Raw genomic sequence first — 10,272 nt, 5'->3', positions numbered from 1 at the left:
CGGGTGCATAGCCCAAACTGTCTATCACCTGTGACTGGTCAGGACTTCAGGGGAGGAACTGGGATGCTGGCCCAGCTATAAAATCTTTCACACACATTCTGCTGTGCATATGAGAAGAGCTTGTGATTGGTGACTACCCCGATTGTCATCAGAGAGCCCTCATCCAGCATTTGACAGCAACACACATAGAGATTCACAGCCATCATTAGGGCAAGCTAGGGAAATCCTACTGAAGAGAAGAAGGTGTAGTGTATGAGTTGGCGGGGGGGGGGGGGGGCAGTCAAGAATATCATAAAGGAAACCACAGAAACTGCCTGGACTCATAAGATCTCATAAAGTATGAACCCAAAGCCAGGGAGCCTGCATGGTACCAATCTAGGCCACCAACATATACTCAACATATGTGTAGCAAGGTCTGCTTGTGGGAATCCTAGCAGTGAGAACAGGGGTTGTCCCTAATGCTTTGGTTGACTTTTGGGAACCTATTCCTCATGCAGGGTTTCCTTGCTCAGCCTTAAAACAAGGAGAGTTTAATCCTAACTTAGCTTTATATGCCATACATTGTTGATATCCATGAGAGGCCTATCCCTTTCTGAACAGAAATGGAGGAGGAGTGTGATTGGAGGTGTAGCAGATGAACGGTCAGGAAAGGGCATGTGAGGAGAAAGGGAAGAGGAAGCTGCAGTTTGGATGTGAAATAAATGAATAAACCTAATTAATAAATAATAAATAAAGGATGGAGAAATGGTAGTTTGTTTGTTTTGTGTTCTTTAGCTAAGTCCCTGTAAATTCATTGCCCAGATTCATATTATAGAGGAAAATGAGCAAACTTTATTAGCATACATAATTATGGGCATATGGAATCTTTGTTTATAAGATTGTTTGGGGGCTGAGGAGTTGGTTCAGAGGATAAATTTGTTGCAGTACAAGTAGGAGGAAACGAATTCAAATTCCAAGTACTGGGTTAAAAGTTAGAGTAGACACAAATATCTATAATGTTTGTGTGGGAGAAGGAGTTTAAAGTAGAGGTGAAAAAACAGGCAGAGATGGAGACAATGCAAGGGACAGACACAGGTTTTTCTCTGTATCATCCTGTTCAGCAAGTCTAGCCAACCAGTGAGCAAGATGTTCAATTAAAGATCCTTATAGTGGGAAATTACCAATGTGGAGCCAAGTAGAAATATAAGGGTATTTAATAGGGAAAAGCCTTACTTACAGAGTGACCTAGCCAGCCGGCTTGGCTGCAGTCTGTACGCAAGGCGAAAAGGGTGAAAAACTGAAAGCGAAACTCAGCCAACTGAAACTCTTACTTTAGGTCACCCTGACCACATCCTCATAAGCATGGTCAGGCAGAACTGTAGCCAGCCCCTGAGCAGGCATGGCTACAGGTTCCCCTACAATTCCCCTTTTAGTCTAAAAGAGGATTAAAACTTAACTGTGTAAAGTATCCAAAATTAACAGTCATAAAGGTGAAATATAAGAAGACACAACAATCTGCTTATGTTACATCCTATTTTAAATAAATCCTAAAGTCATCTGAAAGAGGTGTCCAAGCCTGAACAACTCCTTCCAATCCCAACCATAAACAATAGGAAGCTATCCCTAACTAGGTAAATACACTACCCTAAATGACAACAATGAGGAAAGGGGGTGTAGCATCCTCCAAGTTGCTTCCTGCTGAACTGGGACGATGATAGCCTTGTGGGGTCCTGTAGGAAGAAAACGTTACTATAGTGAAAGTCTTGAATGGATTGTATCCAGTCCATGTTAGATGGGATTTGCTTGATTGAAGATCTCGATTGAAATCCTCAACTTGATTGAAGTCAGTACCCGAAGCTCTTGCGGGAGTGTCAGTTGAAATGGAGCAAGTTGGATCCAGTGCAGTCGAGGAGGTATGGCCCATTTTCTTTCCAGGGTGTCCAGGGATTGCTGTCAGGCAGGTCTTCATTGGCTGTGTGAGACTACCCATGCAGTGTCCTTTGCCTTCTGGAAATGAGTTTTCCTGTGAAGATAAAAGCAAAACACTTCCCTTTCCTTTGGGGGTGTTTCTATTTAATTTATAAGATATACCTTAGTAAAATACCTGTCATTTCTCCTGGTCAAGAGGTTTTTGTTTTCACCTCGAATCTTGATCAACTTTGATGGTACCCAAAGTTTTTCTTCTCCTGTGAAAACCAATGCAAAACCCCTACCCCAATGTAACACATGTCCTGGTTTCCATACAGAGGTTAGTACATCTTTGAAATATACTGTCTGACTGAGTTCAGCAGTTTTTTCCATAGTCCAGTGTCTTTCTGCAGCTGTTTATCCTTTTTCATTGGTGTTAACAAAGTTTGGTGTTAATAAAGCATTATGCAACCTATATTTGGGGGGTTTAGTCTTCCAAACTTGTTTGTTGAGTGTCTCCTTAAGTGTTCTATTAGATCTCTCAACCACTGCTTGTCCTGTAGAATTGTGTGGTATACCAGTAACATGCTTTATGTTATAATATTTGAAAAATTGTTCCAATTTTGTAGAGACATATGCTGGAGCATGTCAATTTTTATCTGTGCAGGTATACCCATAACTGCCATCACCCCTAGCAGGTGTGTAATAACAGAATCAGCTTTTTCAGAGTTAAGAGCAGTAGCCCATTGGAACCCTGAGGATGTCTCTATATTACGATGTACATATTTCAAATTTCCAAACTCTGCAAAATGAAAGATATCCATCTGCCAAACCTCTTTCCCCGAATGCCCTTAGGATTACAACCTGCTGGCAATGGAGTTTGATTATAAATGGAACAAGTAGGACAGTTTCTCACTATCTCCTTGGCTTGTTGCCAAGTGATGGAGAAGTCCTTTTTCCAACCTTTGCTATTTACATGATGTTTCTTATGAAATTCTGAGGCACACTTGCAATTAATAAATAATCAATCTCATCATTGCTTTGTGCTAGTGGGCCTGGCAGATCCATATAGGGATCTGATATGTATAATGTATATAGGATTACTTCTGTTTCTGATTGTTTCCTGTTATTGTAAAAACAGAGGTAAATTCTGTATTATCAGGAACAAATTCTGCAGTCTCAATGTGTAACACGACTCTCTCTGCATATTGAGAATCAGTAACTATATTAAGAGGTTCTGTAAAATCCATAAGCATCATGAGAATTGCATATAATTCTGCCTTCTGTACAGGTGTATATGGACTTTGAACTACTTTACTTACCTCACCTCCTTTATAACCAGCCTTACCTGATTTTTTGGCATCAGCGTAGAAGGTAAGAACTCCAGAAATGGGAGTTTGTCTTACAATACGTGGAAGAATCCAGACTGTCTTTTTTTATGAATTTAATTCTGTCAATTTTGTGATATGTATATGTCTTCTCTTGTTTAGGTATTGTGTTTATACAGATCTTTCACCTATAGTCAGAACTTATAATTAGGTTAGTTAGGTTTTCTAGATTTACAGAGATGTATTTGAGATGGTTAGGTATTCGTCAAACCTTTCAAAGACCTACAGAAATATGGCATTTAAATGGTTTAGGGTTTTTCTTGACAGTGAGACACAACTGCTCCTGGCACACCAATTACGTCAGAAAGGAGGATGGGCATCAAAGAAACTTGTTTTGGAGTTTGCTTTTAACATGGCAAGATTAGCCATTTGGGCAAGAAACTGTTTTTGCCTGGACTGTTTGTTGCTGTATAAACTAGACATGCAGGACCCACAAGAAAGAACTGTTGAACTTACAAAACAAGACAGTACTGAAGGGTTGCTGTTGAAATGGAGCAGTGTGGCAGACACACTGTGGCCTATAGGTTGAAGATGGATGCCCCAACATTACAAAGGAACTTTGGGTGACTGTCCAGGTAGCAAGATGTCTCTGTCAATTCTAGAGTTTATATATTATCCTTCTGTGGTCTTTGATAGAGTTGAAGACAGACAGTTAAGGTTATAGTTTTCTTCAGTTACTATAAAAGATATGTTATCCTTCTTTTATTTAGACAGAAAAGAGGAGAAGATAGGGAATGTACTGTGTATGTTTATCTTATTGATTGTTAAATAAAATACTGTTTGGCCAATGAGACAGCAAGTTAGACAAGACTAGGAGTCAAAGAGGATTCTGGGAAATGTAGTAGATAAGTGGTGATCCAGGCAGGAAGTGACATAGCAAGGAGTGTCATATCTATGCGAGGAAACAGGAAGTGGCCCCTTTTCCCCTTTGCTTCCTCCAGTGGCAGGATATGAGTCACCGGCAAGGAGGGATGCCAATAAGGCATCCGATAAGGTAAGTCTTATAACATATATAGATTTATGATAATTAAGACTGAGCTAGCAGATGAGAAGTACTAGTAATTGACCAAGCAGCTTTGAACCTAAGACAAGTTTCTGTGTATTTATTTGGGCCCAAACTCAGGCGGGCGGCTGGCATAAAGCTCACACATGGCAGTGGGGCTCAGGTGGATTTTGGCAGAAAGATTTATCGTAACAGATCCTTTCTCATAAAACAATGAAGAGAGCAATTGAAAAGGAATTTTAGCCTCCACATGAATGTGTATACAGGCACATATGCACATATGAACATGCATACTATGGGCATTATGCACACAAACAAATAATAACAAAGAGTGGCTGAGTCTTTTCTCCACCAGGGACATTGCTAGAAATTAATACATTTGTATATGAGCCATATTTTGTGTTGGCACAGTCTTGAATTATACATGTTTTAAATACTAAACATGGCACATAAATAATGACATAAATCCACACTGTTCTTTCTCATTACCCCCAAAAGGCATTAGATAAATTAAATTTATTTAAGATTAAAGAAGAATTGATGACAAAATAGAGTTATAAAACATTGCCTAAAAGCTATTTCTACTTATGGCATTTTCTCTATATATTACCACAGAGTACCAGTACTATAATAGTTGACTAACAGGTAAGCAATTAAGCACCTGCAGTTACTCCACAGGATATAGACTTCCTCAATTGACAACTACTTCATAAATAAACAAATAGGAATGCATGCATGTAACAACAAGTCAAGTAGTGCTTCAATTTTAAATTTTAACAACCTGACAGTGATGTTTCTATGAAAGTCAAATGCTTTTGTTAGATCTCAGAAAAATGAAACACAAACAAAGAAGTTTTTTCACTATCCTTAACAACTGACCTTAGGGAAATAAAGATATACAAATAAGGCTTGGAATTAAAGTCACTCTAAACAAGTTTTATTCTTTTATATATCCCAAAAGAAATGAGAAGAGTCATTTTGTAAAACCATTCAGTCCAGACCCACCAAGGGAGTGACCTGTGGCTCTTGTTTCTGTCCCTAATCATTCAGTAATTAAGTCCATATTTCAGGAAGACAAGGTTTTTCAGTATGTCTGGACAGGCTTGTGCCACACATCATTTTTCTTTATTCCTTTAATTGTGATAATCTACTATCCACTGTATGAATGCAGAGAACTTCATTTTGGGACACTTGAATCTCCAAGCATCCTGAAGTCCCCTAAAATCATTTACAGATTATCTTTAAAGTATCTGCATTTTCCATTCATACCCTTCTCTATGAATAATAAGAATATAATAACATTCTTATATGAATATATAAGAATCTAAGTTGCAATGGTTTAGTGAATGGTCACAAACTTCGATCTTCTTCCTTGACATGATTATTTCCTTTTCCAATGTTGGTACATTTGTAAGCCTTCTCCTTTCAGACTTCCAACTGGATATTCTTCTGTTCTGTGTGATGGGTGTCATAAGCAGACAATGTAAATCTCCCTTGTAGTTGGTATCTGTGAGCTCTACACTACCAAGTGTTTATGGGTTAGCTTTACACATACAAGGATTCACAGCTCCAGGCACTTAGCAGAGTCCTATTGATCAAACTTTTAAAAGCTGGAGAGAAGTACATCTGGGTTTAGAGGTCAAATACTTATCATTCTAAAATTTGCCAGACTGACAGCATGCTGTGTTTGGGTATGGAGAGTCTTTGTAATTAACTCTCTGTTAGTTCTTTAAACTGTAGCATGAAAAATAAGACACAGAGACAGATATTGGGGTTCATGCTTCAAGTTGAAGCTCAGTAAAACAAAGCAGCTGGCCACTACCTCTTATCTCTACCTCAGTCTGAAAGGGTTGATCCTGTCTCAACAAGCTCTCATAAAGCCTCAGCCTGCTGCTTCTCCTCAATGTGGCTGGAAAATAAATGCCAGCTCTGAAACCCTGTTCCTGTCTTAGATACTTCTCATGTGTCCTGGTATTAAAAGCATGTGATCCCAAGTACTGAGATCATCTTCATGTGAGCTTTTTTCTTTAGGACTGGATATATATTGTGCATTTCAGTGTGTCCTTGAACCAACAGATATCTGTCTACCTCTGCCTACCATGTGGTGGGATTAAAGGTGTGTTCCACTACTTGAGACTGGCTTTGCTTTCTGAATCCTCAGGTGAGCTTTAATAAATCATAAATAATATATCACCCCAAGAAACTCTTCAATGAACTGGGGTTTCCTGCTCTTGCTTTGAGATCTCCATAGCTTCCTGCTTTCTGCATTTTTTATTTTCCACAGTTTCAGCTTCTAGCCATACTCTTGGAAAATTTCAACCCTATTTCATAGGGCAATACTGTATTTTGGGAAACCAGATCAGTCTACTCAATTTTTGATAAAGACTACAAGCAGGAAATAAGAGACTATTTAGGAGAAGTACTCATCAGAGCCCAATAATTATAGACAAGAACACAAGGACAGAGATGTCCTTGACTGATCAAGAAATTGCTCTCTTATATGACTTGAAACTGGACATTGCACATTGATGTTCAGATTTTCATTTCAAAAATTGTTATCATACACAATGTTCAATTTGATGAATCACAAGACTTACAAATGCAACCATTAGAACACACTCTTCTTAATGTAGCAGTCATAAGCTTTCACTCCTCTTCTGTGGTGAAAACGTCTGTAGAAAAAACACCAACCTTGAATTATTACTAAGGCTAATCTTTGTCTTGCCTGTATTCGAGTCTTACAAATTTGCTGTCCTGACAGGAATGATCCCCTGAATCTAGGTGTTATGGTTTCAGCAAGAAATTTTGTTGTGATGATCCTTGCAGGAAGAGTGTAGTTTCTTCAGAGCCAAGAGGTCTTCAAAATCATGAAAACAACAACAACAACAACAAAACATCTTGACTCACAGACTTCCTCTGACAGACTAGGCAGAAGGCAAGTATGTGTACACTGTTGTTATTTTTTGCCAGATAGATCAGTTTCTGCAAGTTTTATTCATTCATTCATTCATCCATCCATCAATTCATTCATAAACAAGCAATCAGGTTTATAAGACATCTAGAAAATTAATATTTTTAAACAGAATTTCACAGTACTTAAATTTATTTTTCATTGAAAATTGCCTCATATTACTTAGACTTTCAATAAATAACTTTAGGGAGTTAAATCCTTTTGATTTGTCTCATTATCTCCTAAATACTTTTACTTTTACTTTTAATCTTTGTAATCTTTGAGGGTTGGGTATGACATTGTAGATATGTGTGTGAGTATGAGCATATGGGTGCAGGGGCCTATAAATCGCAGAAAAGGGCACCATATCCCATGGTTTGGAGTTACAGACAATTGTAAGCTGCAACACATAGATCCTGGGAATTGAATTCAGGTCCCCTGAAAGAGTAGAACATAATTTTATCCTCTGAGCAATGTCTCCAACACCACACCAACCTCCTGCCTGTTTAATCTATTGTCACATTTCTACTGAGTCATCAAAGAGCAAAGGAAAAAAAAAACTTCCCTCCAGCATCTATAGATTCACAAAGTGAAAATCAAATTACCCTTTTTATCTCCCAGGGTAGTAATTAATGTCTTTCTTATTATATTTTAAGCACCAAAAATACATTTAATGTTAACAGGGCTCTTTCTGGGTTGTCATTTTTGTTATTTACTTATAAGTAACAATCATAAAGCCACCAAAATAGTATTATACAATGATTATGAAACCTATATTTTAAGTTCTCAGATGTAGATGGGAATTTACATTTCATCATTCATTTCTATAGATTTGATGGCTTCCTGCTATGTCCTTTGGATTTTGAGTGTTTCTTAGTTTCAATACTTAGAAATTTATTTGTAATTGTAATCAACTGGTGCTGTGTTGGATACAGACCACATTTTAAAGGCCACTGTATTAAAGACTTGTAATATAATATATGTCTCTGAACAAATTGTGGACTTACCTGTGAATGAGATTACAGAACATGATCCAAATGCCCCTTTGATAATTCAGCCATCCTACAACTATATTGTCCTCAGTATTTTAGCCGTGATGCTCCACCATAAATCTAGACAAACAAGGTCAATTGCTCATAGCCTGAAATATCCAAAGCCATGAGCTAAAATAACTGTTTAGAATATATATGCTTGTCATAGTTAATTGTTTTTGCAGTTTTGGAAAACTAGATAAGACAACTGACAATGGATCTCATTTTTATTTGTTCAGGCCACAGCCTCACATAAGCTGGGTTAACTATTTAACCTTCAGTTTTCTCATAGAAAAAAATGGGAAGCAGAAAAACGGATCATGACAGAATTAAGTGTGAGGTATCTGCTCTGAGAGACTGGATCAATGAGTCTGGAAAGGGTAATATAACTCTTTCATCTTCTGCTTCAGGTGTTTTTACCTTAGCTTTAGTTCTTAGTTTTGTACAACTGTGTCTTATGCTGAGAGTGCCTGGACCTCAGCTTTGCAGACAGACTACAAAAGCAGGCTGGAGTTTTCACATTGTTTCAACAAAACTTGAGTATCAAGGAACAAAATTAGTTCATGGAGTTCACAATATAATCCTGCATGCATCATAAAAGACAAGTAGAACAGGGAGAAAGGATAGTTTAACACTACTTAATTAATAAGGACAGTGATAACATCATTAATTTAGAAAATGTGTACTGTGATTCAAGTCATCATTCCAGGCATCTTAAATGGGTTATTTTAGAATTTTATAAAAATGGTAGATTAAAGTAAGGATGGAACTTTAGAAAATACAATGTAGAATAAAATCTTGTATTTTAAAATAAATAATCTGGGATGGGGCATTTGATCTGACATTAACTTTCAAACTTTTTTCTTTTTTTAATGTGTTTATCATTTTTTAAAAGATTTTATTTATTAATTATGTATACAACATTCTGCCTCCCATGTATGTCTGCACCCCAGAAGAGGGCACCAGATCTCATTACAGATGTGAGCCACCATGTGGTTGGTGGGAATTGAACCCAGGACCTCTGGAAGAACAGCCAGTGCTCTTAACCTCTGAGCCATCTCTCCAGCCCCAACTTTCACACCTTTTAAATTGCTTATATTCCTACAGATCACTGCAACCATGGGTAGTAACAATAGTGATACACCCACTATGAGAATTCATGAATAGAAACCCACTTCTTACACTATTACCTGACATGGAATTATATTATAGTGTATAAATAAAATTAAAGGTCTCAGGAAAGATACATAATGATTTCTAAAGATAAATTTACAGGGACTGGGAAGGAATTTCACAAAACCACATTTTGTTTTGTTTCTATAAAGTCTCAGAAAGCTCTTAAATCACCCAGGTGTCCACAAAGATAAGTGCCAATGTCTACTCAAGAAAACATTTTTGAAATCTTTGCCTCTGAAGTATGAATTCCCTTATTTATTTCATATCAAAGAAAACAATATTCCTGAAGGACTAGAGATAAAATTTTATAAAACAGAAGATGGCAAATTTTAGTTAGTTATTGTTGTCCTTGATTAGTAACTTAATTATATAATACATACAAGCTGTGTGGTATAAAATGCTTAGATTTTATATAAGATATTACATTTTTAATCAATCATATTAAACATGATTTCTGTTAAAATATGAAGTTATTCCTTAAATAAAACTGCTAATGTTTCCTTTAAATCTGACCTGTTTTGAAATTTAGGGATAAAATGAAAAGCGGTCCAGAAATCTTACTTATTTAAATAGCATGAGTTTTATTGTTAAAAATCTAAATTCCGTACAGAAAAAAAGGGTAACATATATCTCAACCACTTATTTCCTCTGTCTTGTGCATATGCAATAATATCAAAAAATTTTCATTTAAAAAGAAGCATGGAGATCATGTCTTTAACAACCTGTTTTGAGCAGACAAGTGTTTCCTGCTCACAGTTCTACAGACCTCATCACAAAAGAACTAGACAGAATTTGTTTTTAGCATGAATCTGAGCACAGCTTCTTCCCACAGATAAC

General features: G+C 37.0%; 1 long non-coding RNA gene across 10 annotated transcripts in view; it reads left to right on the top strand.

Moving 5' to 3' along the window:
- Positions 1-4,209: 4,209 nt before the first annotated feature.
- Positions 4,210-10,272, top strand: part of LOC103162863 — a 60,217-nt gene continuing 54,154 nt past the window's right edge. For 9 of the 10 annotated variants that reach the window (XR_004770214.1, XR_004770215.1, XR_004770218.1 and 6 more), the window contains exons 1-3: positions 4,210-4,269; positions 6,310-6,439; positions 7,040-7,217. This is a non-coding gene — a long non-coding RNA (uncharacterized LOC103162863). The remainder of the gene's footprint in view (positions 4,270-6,309; positions 6,440-7,039; positions 7,218-10,272) is intronic. The other variant, XR_004770220.1, reaches the window with a different exon arrangement.

This window comes from Cricetulus griseus, chromosome 5 (assembly GCF_003668045.3).
Source record: "Cricetulus griseus strain 17A/GY chromosome 5, alternate assembly CriGri-PICRH-1.0, whole genome shotgun sequence".
Classification (NCBI taxonomy): Eukaryota; Metazoa; Chordata; class Mammalia; order Rodentia; family Cricetidae; genus Cricetulus; species Cricetulus griseus.
This window is presented reverse-complemented; position numbering and strand designations above follow the sequence as displayed.